The sequence below is a fragment of the Callorhinus ursinus genome, unplaced genomic scaffold (assembly GCF_003265705.2).
Source record: "Callorhinus ursinus isolate GAN/ISIS: 27379988/994484 unplaced genomic scaffold, GSC_fseal_2.0 scaffold19, whole genome shotgun sequence".
Classification (NCBI taxonomy): Eukaryota; Metazoa; Chordata; class Mammalia; order Carnivora; family Otariidae; genus Callorhinus; species Callorhinus ursinus.
This window is the reverse complement of record NW_027397081.1, coordinates 25,893,515-25,905,069: the sequence shown is the minus strand read 5'-3', so window position 1 is coordinate 25,905,069 and position 11,555 is coordinate 25,893,515. Positions and strand designations below refer to the sequence as shown.

The window sequence follows — 11,555 nt, the reverse complement described above, 5'->3', positions numbered from 1 at the left end:
CGCGGGCCAGTTGTCTACAAAGAAAGCGACCGCATCCCTCACGTGTTTGGCCACCTGTCTTCGCAGGCCTCAGTTTCCCAGTGTGAAAAATGGGTGGACTACTGGCTAACCTCCCTTACCGAGAGAAAGGGGCTGGGTGTTCCGGTTTCGGCCCGGCTAACAAAAACCACTCGAGAAACGAGTTGTTTCTTTCGTTTTCAGTTCAAAGAGAAAAAAATGCAATAAGCGTGAACCATGCCCAGAAACGCTTCTGTCACTGTAAGTGGAGAGCCGGCTGAGAAGACGGCTAGAGGAAGGCCAAATTGGGCAGTACTTCTGCCGCATACGAATGTAAATCCGCACGTGTGCACATACACAAACACGCACAGACGGTGTCAAAACCCACGGGTGTGTAAGAAGACCCAAACACCCACTTGAACCAACAGTTCAAGTCCCAAGGACCCGGAGCGGCCTCTTCTGCGCTTGCGCATTAACCGCGTTTTCCCCCCCCCCCCCCCCCCCTGGCGCCCCGCCCCCGAGCTCGTTGTGCCCCGCCCACCTTCCCTCCCCTTCCCCAGCCCGGCCGCCCGCGCAGAGCATTGTGGGACACAAACAAAGTGCCCCCAAACAGGCTGGAGTGAGCGGAGCGGCAACGGCCGCGGCGCCGGCCCGCACGCGCGCGGCGGCGGCTCCCTCCCAACCTCCCCCTCCCCTCCCCTCAGTCCCCTTCCCCTTCCCCACCCCGCCCCATCGAGAAAACGCGAGCCGTCGCCGCGCTCCCCAAACCGCCGCCTGCCCTCGGCCAACCGCCCCCAACGGCCGCCCGCGCGCGGCTCCCCGGGCCCCCTCGCTCCTCCCCTCAGGCCCCTCCGAGCGCCGCGGGTGCTTCCCTCCGGCCGCTTCGCACTCTCCCATCTCGCAGGCACGCTGCTGGTTGTGCCGCCATGCCCCAGCCACAGGCTGTCCACGGGCCTAGGCGCGGCGGCCCGAGATAGGGTCCCCTCAGCCTCCCGGGGGAGGAGAGAGGCAGCGAGCCGCGCGCTCCGCCCCCTCCCCCCGGGCTGTCGCCGCCGCCGCCGCCGCCACCTCGCCGCCTCAGCCTGGCGGGGAGGAGGAGGAGGAGCACCAGGCCTCCGGGCCCCGGCACCGCCGCCCTCAGGTAATGGGGAGGGGAGGGCGAGCGGGCCGCCTGGCCCCAGTGGGGTCAGTGACCAGCCACTCCTCGCCGTCAGTGCCCTCGGGTTGCGCCCGCCGAGGGGCTGACACCACGCGTCCCCCATCTGGGCGCTGGACGGAAAGGAAAGCCTGGTCTTGTCACCCCATCCGCTCAGGGAGACACCCCATAGGGTCCCTTCAATGGCATTTAATCCTTCAGGGAGGAGACTAGCCTTGGGGCCCCCCAGTTAGGAGAAATCACCCCGATCGTCCAGGGTGCTCCCCATCATTTGCATGCCCATTTGCCAAACACCCTAACCCAAAGAAGGTAGACGTGTTACCTCCTCTCACCTGGTCGAGCCCGAGACCTGTTCCCCCCCCCCCCCCCCCCCTGCTTTTTCTCTGGTACTGGAAGAAAAGGATGGCACTCTTAAAAAATAACAACACCACCTCTTTTTCTTCCCTACCTGGGGATCACTCTGCATCTAGTCATTTTCAGCTGGCCTAGCCAGAAAAAGGGGTTACCTGCCAGTGAAATGACAAGTACATTAGAACTGATGAAAGGAAATCGCATCCTTGTGAGTTCTATGAATCTTAACCAGAATTTAGAATAAAGACTAGTAATTGTGTACTTTATTGGAACTTAGAGAAATGAAGACAAAAACTTAAGTTTTTTCAACATGTAAGTAGATTAAATCTGTTGAGGTCAGGAAAAAATTCTCTTCCACTTATTTTCTTACAGGTTTTTTTCAGATACAGACTAATACCATAAGCACACTAAATAATTTGATAGGTGGCAAATAGTTTGGCTAGGTAAAATTTTTGTGATTTCCTTTTGCCTCAGCTTTCAGTTAGAATTATTCTATTAAAAAAGGTATTATATAAATCTTCATTTCCCTCATTACTTCACATTGACTGCCAGTGGATTAATAATATTTAATTGTAACTAATGTAGTTTCCTTATCACGCAATGTGAAAATAATGTTTTCCTGTAGTCTTGTATTTTAGGATGATAACGTTCATTCATTATGGAAACTAGATTTACTTATTTTGTGCAACACAGGCATTTTACATATGTGATCTTATTTAGTCCTCAGAACAACCTAATGACTTAGATACTGTTACTTGAATTTTATAGAGATGAGACAAATAACACAGCTAGAAGTGAAAATTGTACCCAGATATAATTCCAGCGTAGGTATATTTCTACTTTGCCTCTCAGTACAGGAACACTTTTAACTTTATTATGAAAAATTTGTCTTACGAAATTGAGAAATAGTGAATATTCCACTGTGTAGATTCAGTAACATTTATTGTTCCCTCCTCACTTCTCCCTTTCACTGTCTGTGTGTGTAACCATTTGAAAGTTACAAACATCAGGACCCTCAACTATTTCTGCATGCATTTCCTAAAAATAAAGGACATTCTCCTACTTATCCCCAACATCCTTGTCAACACCTTTCTAAATTAACAATCCATATGGAAATTTCCTGTTTGTTCTAAAATCTCCTTGAGAAATTTTTCCCCTTCTGTATTCAGCCAAGATTAATGTATTGCATTTGATGATTATGCCTTTAGTCCTTTTAAAAAGAATAATACCCGTCTCCTTTTTTTCTGACACTTAATTGACCAAACCAGTTGTCTTAAAGAATGCTCCCACATTCTATACTTGTCTATTTCCTCATAGTGGCATTTAATTTATTCCCCTACCCCCTTGAATTTTCTGTTACTGGAAGTTAGGTCTAAAGAAAAACTTGATTAGCTTGAGGTGAAACTTTCTTTGGCAAGAATATTTGATAGGTGATACTGTGTACTTCATACTGCTTCATAAACTGGTATGTAATGTCAGATTGCTACACTGTTAGTGATGCCAAATGACCACTGAAGTGGTGACTACCAAATCTATTATAAGGGTGTGGTTTGCTCTTTGTGGTAATACTTTGACACCAAGCAAATATCCTGTTTCTGGCTACCTTTTGCTTAGAGATTTTAACACTCCTTGGTGAGTCTTGATTAAATCAGTTTTACTGGAGATTAAAATGTAAAAAAGATTTCCTTCATTAACTAGGGGTAAACTAAAGTTCCTCCTGAAAATGCAGAGTAAATGCTTAATTTCTTCCCTTTGATTATCAATATTCAAAGAAAGGGTTGGAGAAATAGTTACCCCCAGGGGTGGCATTTTTTTCTTTTTTTGCGAGATACACTATGGACTCATGAGTTTTAATGTATTTATTCATTTTTTTATAACTGTTACAGTCATTTTTGTTTTTGATCAAATTGTCCCAATAGGAACCCTTTCAACCTGGCTCCTGTGTCTTTTTTTTTTTTTTTTTTTTTTTAAACACTCCTGCTTGCCATTGGAGCATTCTTGGAGTGCTTTCTGGCACAAGATACCCTAGGCTTACCTTGTTACTTTCTTTGCTCTAGATCTGGAATGGGCTGTTTATCTAAGGAGTCTTGGTTCTTTTTGATGAGAAATGGTATGTAGAAACCAAGATCAGGATGTTGACATATTCATTGCTGCTGGAGTGTCATTGCTTCGAGGCCCTTTCAGAGGAGAGAACTAAAAAATGGTTTTTCGCTTGTTTGTTGAATCATAAGTTCATAGTGATATATCCAATTCAAATTTAACATAGCAGACTTTTCCTTAACTTCTTTGATTTTACATTTGTCTCTTAAATGAAAATCTTGGTGCCTAATAAAATTGATATACATTAATCCTATTCTATATACATAAAGTCGTTTCAGAATCACCATAACAGTATTCTACTATCAATAAACTTCCCAGTAAAGTTTAGGAGTTCTTTGCATTTTTTTTGTCCTTAGAATATATTATATAAAGGTGTATAATCAGAGTACTTATGATGTTCAGAAGTCACTTGAATTACTTTTCTGCTTAGTTAAGCTACCAATTTGATACAGTTCATTGATTTTATTATTTTGGCGTTATCTTTATTTTTGAATATGTCAAATATATGGTTTAACAAAAGACAAAATTATTTTTAAAAGTATGGTTAAAGAAGCCTCACCCAAATTAATTTTTAAGATGAAGTATACCCTTTAGTATCTAATATATTCTCATATGTCTTAATTGCAGAAGGCTTAGCAGTATGTTGTTACTTCCTTGAAGTGATATAGGAGTGATTTTAAATTTTGCAATTAGATTCTGATTCCTCTGGCCAAGAGAAAGCATTAAGACTAATCCTTCAAGGTGAGCAGAAAAGTAGATTTCAAGCTTGCTTCTGCAGGCTTTACTTGAAAAATCAAGTCTTTAAAGAGGTATATAGATGGTGGAAGTTTTATGAATCCGTCTACTCGTATGCCACAAACAAAACTGGCATACATGGGGCGCCTGGGTGATTCAGTCGTTAAGCGTCTGCCTTCAGCTCAGGTCATGATCCCAGGGTTCTGGGATCGAGCCCGCATCCGGCTCCCTGCTCTGCGGGAAGCCTGCTTCTCCCTCTCCCACTCCCCCTGCTTGTGTTCCCTCTCTCGCTGTGTCTCTGTCAAACAATAAATAAAATCCTTAAAAAAAAAAAAAACTGACATACATATGTTGTCTGTAGATATAAAAAACATTTGGACATGTGATCAGTGACAACAGCACGTTTTGTTTGGATTGGGCAAAATTTGATAGAAATTATAATTATGTGTTTGAGGGTTTAGGAGGGAGCAGCGGTTGTCTAAAGTGGGCAGAGCACAATTAGTCAGTTTATCTTAGTCACCTGTCACCCAGTGCTATAAAAAGCAAAAGATGCGCCCAATGTGTTTTCCTCTGCGTATACTATCACTGTTTTTGGTAATGGAATGAACATATATTTCCTTCAGGGAATGGAGTGGAAAAATGGAGAATGCCTGTGCTTTGTACCCATTCACTTATTCTTTCTTTAATCTCAGTAAAATAGATTTCCTAGTAGTATTTGAACACATAAAGTAAGGGGGAAAATGCCACAAACAATCGCATAGGTATGTATAACCACATAACAGGTAGAACCAATTGTGGTAGAAGAATGGGAAAATACACTAACAATAATTGCTAACATTTGTTGAGCCCTTTCAAAAAGCCAGCATTATACTAAACATTGCCTACAGCATCTCATTTAAATTTCACATTAACTCTTTCATATTGCTGCTAATATCTTATTTTGCAAGTAAGGAAACTGATAATAAACCTGTCAAACTCAAGTCTGTCTTCAGAATTAGCATTTTACTACTTTGGTACACCTCATAGCTAAATATAATGGGTAATAAAAAATATATTTCATTGACCATGAATTAAAGGAAGTACATGACTGATGTTTGTCCTGTAGCAACACTGAAGATTGTATGCCAACAGCCCCAAGTGCTTGTCCTGTCTCTTACACATCCTTAGTATATTAGACTTTGCTTCCGAAACTGCATTTAGATACCGTTTTAATAGGCATTTAAACAGTGTAGCATCAAGGCGCCTGGGTGGCTCATTTGGTCGAGTGCCAGGCTCTTGATTTCACCTCAGGTCATGATCTCGGGGTCATGGAATTGAGCCCCACTTCGGGCTCCGTGCTTGGCAGAGAGTCTACTTGGGATTCTCTCTCTCTCTCTCTCTCTCTCACTCTCTCTGCCCCCCCTCCCCTCCCCCCCACCCCCTACATGGTCTCTCAATAAATGGATAAATCTTTACATAAGTAAATAAATAAGCATCAAAAATCAAGATGGGTTGGTGGATGAATAGATATGTGATAAAACAAGTATAATAACGTTAACAATAGAGTCTAGGTATGGTTATGCATGTATTCACCTGTAAAATTCTTTAAATTTTGCTCCATCTGAGATTTTTCATAATAAAATGTCAGAGGGAGTGATTAACAATATATTGTTATTATAAAACATTATTGATAACTGTGTAAAAACCAGTAACGTGCTATATCCTCCATGCCTACAATGATTCTCTTAAATTTTTAGTAAGTCTTCCTAGCCCTGTAAAGGATAAAAATTGTCACTGAAAATGGTCAAGAGTCAAAGACTGTTGTAAAGGGGTTTACTTCATTAGTTAGGGGGTCCCTAATTAATTAGGCTCCTTCCAGCTATAATTTTTAATATCTTTATAAGTATTACATATATCAAATGTATATATATACTTTTTCCCCCCCTGTGGTTCTGATATTTTGTAGACTACTACCGAGCATACTTTTCATATAAGCTTTATAAAGGGGTGTTTTTACTTTAAATGCCTCACATTGACAACCAGAACAGTTCTCCGTGTACCTAGGAATGATTGGGGGAAGTTTATCCCCTGGTTAAACTGAAAGCCACATTAGTTTTCTTTGTTCTTTATATTGGAAATGTGTTGCCCCATTTTAGGCAATGAGCCTAAATTCTTAGTCACAGGATCTAAAATAATGCTTGTGTACATTAGCTTTATATTATACTCCTGCTTGAAGGGCATATTATTACATTAATTCACTAACATTATTAGTGCCAAGGGTGACCTTAGCTGGCACATTTTTACATAACTGATTCTGGAGTAAATCACTTGACTTGTATCATCATGGTATTTCATGTTGATAACTGTCTTAGAATAGTGAAAATTGATAGATGAAACTTATTAATGTCTCACTCTTGGAGAATAGTATCATCCTTGTTTCCACATTGAGTGTTCTATTTTAGTAGTTTTTTGGTATAGCTCTAAAAACTTAAAAATGTTTTATAACTAATCAGTCTGTAATTTCGGTATTCTGTATTGCTATCCTATAACTTTTGAAATGTATGTATTTCTGTATGTTGAGGGAATTTGCTATTCATTTGGTTTCGATTGTTTTTGATGCATTCAGCATAACTACGGATATCTTGGGGTAGCATATAACCATATAACTATGAATCTCTGGGATCAGGATTTTGTGGAACTTCTACCCCTCTGACTTCTGAAACAACTTTAGATAATTCCTTTTTAAATGATTTCCTCTTATTTCAGATCTTAACCTAAGTGTCTGATCCTCACCTACTCTTAGCAAGCATATTTAGTACTAGTATCTATTAAATATTGTATTTCTGCTCTTTGATAAAATTGAGAAATCTTTGGTCTGAACAAAAATAAAATAAAATGTTAGAGTTTTCAGGACTCACATACTTGCTTCCATTTCGTTTTTCTCTTTTACTTGTGTTATTTACTGAGGGGTGTGGGTGTTGTATATTTCTTCTACTTTTATCTTTTTCTCCTTTTTACGTTTTGACTACCTCTATTTCCCCCCTTTTTTTGTCTCTTTGCTTCTCTCCTTTCTGCTTTGGATCTTCCAACAGTGCTCATTTCCTTTTTTGTGGCTTTCTTTTACTCTGTGAGCACAGTTGCTTTTATTTTTGATGCCTTTTACATGCCTTATAAAACTATACAAACCATACCTGTATGAGAATTATTTCTATTTACAGGAATCACTGCCTCTTTGTTTTTTATTGTTTTTCCCTCATTTCTTTCTACTTCCTTCAACTAGGTTTACTTAGCTTTACTTTGAGAGCCAGTACAGCATAGTGTTAAGAGCACAGACTGGGTTCAGACCTCGACTCTTAATACTTGCTGGTTGTGTGGTCTTGGGCCAGTTCCCTTAACTTCTTTGTGCTTTGTTTTCCTTACTGGTAAAATGAAGATACTAGGTGATACCTATCCCAAGATTGTGTGAAAATTAAATTATTTAATATGTAAAAAGTACCTAGAACAATGGCATATATTGAGTACTATATATAAGTACTAAGTAATGATTATTATGCTTTTAAAAAAAAAACTAGTTCAAAGCCATTGATTATTTTTTGGCAGTTTATTGAGATAAAACTCAAAAGCCGTAATTATTGCCACTACAAATTTGTGGTCTTCCAATTTTATTTGGGTCTTCAATACCTCCTAGCCATCCTTCTGGGGTTTTTTTCTCCACACTTTTCTCATGTTTCATTTTCCTCAAAATTGTACTTTATCTCCTCTCTCCTCAGCAGTCTACCTCTACCTGTAGTTTCAAAGAGAAATGACATAAAAGCCAAAGCTATCAGACAAGAACTCTCACTACTTGTCACCACCCACCTATAAACTTAACTGTAACTGCACCCTTCTTTTTCTCTTTTTTCCAATCACTGGGTCTCCTTCTGTTTTAAGGCTAATTTTTTTACGCATGCACTGAATCCAGTTTCTCCCTATCCAGGGACCTTGTGCTGTCTATTATCGGTTTCCTCTGTCTTTAACTTTTCCTTCTTTTAGTCTTTTCCAACCACTGTCAAAACATTCTCACTATATTTTACTATAATAAAAACAATATATCTGGGGGAAAAACATTCTCTAGTTTCTCCCATTCTATAAAAATACCAGTATCCTCCCTTGAGCCCTTATTTCCCTCCAGCTAACTCCCTTGCTCTATCTTTAGAAACAGACTTCTTCAGATTGAATTGCCTCTACTTACAGTTTTCACTTCTCATTTCTCTACACTCTTTATCTTTGTCTGTTGCAGTCTGACTCTACTATGTGCTATTATAAGGTCATCAGTAATTCCTTGTGGCTAAATCGAATAGACTGGTTTATATCTTACTTGACCTATCAGCAGCATTTGACACTGACAACCACTCCTTGAAATACTCTTCACTCTTGGTTTCTGGAACATTCTACCATCCTGATCCTTCTGAATATCTTTTTTCCAGATTTTATTTTTGCTGCCTCCCACCCTCTTTTTCCTCCTCTTGTTTTCCTTGAAAGTTTATCAATTTTGCATTCTAGCTGAAGATTCTCTTTAAAGGACCGTTTGGGCTTTAATTTGTTCTGTGGTCTGTTTCCTATTCACTTTATGTCTGTGCTTTATTTCCTTCTATTTGTTTTGAGTATGCCTTGCACTCTTTCTAGCTTCTTCAAGGAGAAGCCTAGGCCATTGATTTTTTTTTTTTTTACTACCTTAACTATTTTTAAGTTTACAGTTCAGTGGCATAAAATACATTCACACTCTTATGCAGTCATCACTGCCATTCATCTCTAGAACTCTTTTCATCTTGCAAAACTGTAACTGTACCCATTAAACAGTAACTCCCCATTCTGCTCTCTTCCCAAGCCCCTGGTAGCCACCCTTCTACTTTGTTTTCTATGAATTTGACTCCAGAAACCTCGTATTCATATTAGAAAATGTCCTTTTGTGACTGGTTTATTTCATTTAGCATAGTTGTCCTCAGGATTTATCCATATTGTAGTGCATATCAGAATCTCCTTCATTTTTTTTAAGATTTTATTTATTTTTTGACAGACAGTGAGAGAGGGAACACAAGCAGGGGGAGTGGGAGAGGGAGAGCAGGCTTCCCACTGAGCAGGGCGCCCAATGCAGGGCTCCATCCCAGGACCCTGGGATCATGACCTGAGCTAAAGGCAGATGCTTAACAACTGAGCCACCCAGGTGCCCCAAGAATTTCCTTCATTTTTAAAGCTAAATAATATTCCATTATATGTGTATACCACATTTTGTTTATCTTCTGTTGATGGACACTTGGAGTATCTCTACCTTTTGGCTATTGTGAATAATGGTCCTGTGGATATTTGTGTACAAATATATGTTCATGTGCCTGCTTTCAGTTCTTTGGGGTATATACCCAGAGGTAGAATTGCTGGATCATATGATATTCTATTTTTTTTTTTACGTTTTTGAGGAACCCCCATACTGTGTTCCACAATGCCTACACTTAATATTACCACCAACAGTGCACAAGGATTTTTTTCTTCCACATCCTCACCAACACTTGCTATTTTTTGTGTGTTTTATTGTTTTTTGTTTTATTTAATAAGAGCCATCCTGATGGGTAGGAGGTGGTAAGTGTGTTATAGGCCATTGATTTTTAGACATTCTTTTCTAATAGGTATATTGAAAACTATAAATTTTACCCTAAGCACTGCTTTAGCAATATCCCACAAATGTTAATAATATATTTTAATTATTACTCAGTTAAAAACACTTTCCAGTTTCCTTTGTTGATTCCTTCAGTCAACATGTGGATTATTTAATATTTCTGAATATTTGGGATTTTCTTGATAACTCATTGATTTCTAATTGTGTGTGTGAGAGAGAGAGAACATTTTCTGTGTGCGTTCATTCCTTTAAAATTTGTTAAGATTTGTCTTAATGGCCCAGCATAGCTGTCTTAATGAGCATACTGTGTTGTACTTAAAAAGAATGTGTATTCTACGCTATAAATATCAGGTCAAGGTGGTCGATAGTATTGTTCAGATCTTTTATGTCGTTAGTGACTTTGGGCTGGGGACTAGTTCTATCAGCTCTTGAGAGGGATATTAAAAGTTCCAAATATTATTGTGTGTTGTCTTTCTCCATAATTCTGTCAGTGTTTACTGCTTGTATTTTAAAGCATTGTTATTAGGTGCATACACGTTTCTTACTGTTATACACCTCTGTATCTCCAGTAATATTTTTGTCTTGAAGTCTATCTGATATTAAAAATAGGGAACTCCAGCCTGCCTATCTTTATTGTTTGCATGGTATATCTTCTAACATACCTGTGTCCTCTTATTTCTTTAAAAAAGCATACAGTTGGGCTACTTTTTTATTCCTATTCTGTCTTTTAGTTGAAATGTTGAGTCCTTTAAAATTTAGTGTAGTTAAATCACGTCCAAAATCAAATTGTTGGCAGGGTTGATTCCTTCTGAGGGAAGGAACCTATGAGGGAAGGATCTATTCTCTGTCATTCTCTTTGCTTCTGTTAGTGCCATGGCTTGTGGCAGTGGGTCTCCAATCTTCACTTGGTGTTCTCCCTGTGTGTGTGTCTTCAAGTATCCCCTTTATGTAAGGATATCGTAATTACTCAGTTTTTTAAATGATTTTTTTTATTTGAGAGCGAGCGAGAGAGAGAGAGAGAGAGAGAAAGAATAAGCTGGGGACAGGGGCAGAAGGAGGAGAAGCTGAGTCCACCGCGGGGCTCGCTCCCCAGACCCAGGATCAAGACCTGAGCTGAAGGCAGATGCTTAACCGACTGAGCCACTCAGGCGTCCCCCTAATTACCTCATTTTAACTTGATTATCTTTGTAAAGAGCCTGTTTCCAAATAAGGTAACAGTTTCAGGTACTGGGTGTTAATACTTCAACATATTGGGGTGGGGGGGAGACGTGGTTCAATCCATAATAAGACACGTTTAAAGTAGACAGCAGTGCAGAGACCTGTTGAGTAAAGCCACTGTAGTTGTGTACATATTCCAAGGGAAACACATTGGAACTCTTGAGTACTTGATGTGAGTGCTTAAAAACTCCTTAGGGAAGGAAAAAAAACTCTTTAAATGCTAATTGGCTAAAACTGACTTGAATTTAACTTGCTCATGTAAGGATCTAAAAGAGTGAATCAGATCTATCCTTTCTTCAGGCTTGCTTTCTAGTAATAATGAATTGATATTAACAGCTGATATTCCTTATGTACTGTGATTGAATCCTT

General features: G+C 39.7%; 1 protein-coding gene across 2 annotated transcripts in view; it reads left to right on the top strand.

The window, feature by feature from the left end:
• Positions 1 to 595: 595 nt before the first annotated feature.
• ZBTB44 (zinc finger and BTB domain containing 44) overlaps positions 596 to 11,555 on the top strand; it is a 55,772-nt gene continuing 44,812 nt past the window's right edge. For both annotated transcript variants that reach the window (XM_025893523.2, XM_025893524.2), the window contains exon 1: positions 596 to 1,138. The gene's annotated coding sequence lies outside the window, so the exon portion shown is untranslated. The remainder of the gene's footprint in view (positions 1,139 to 11,555) is intronic.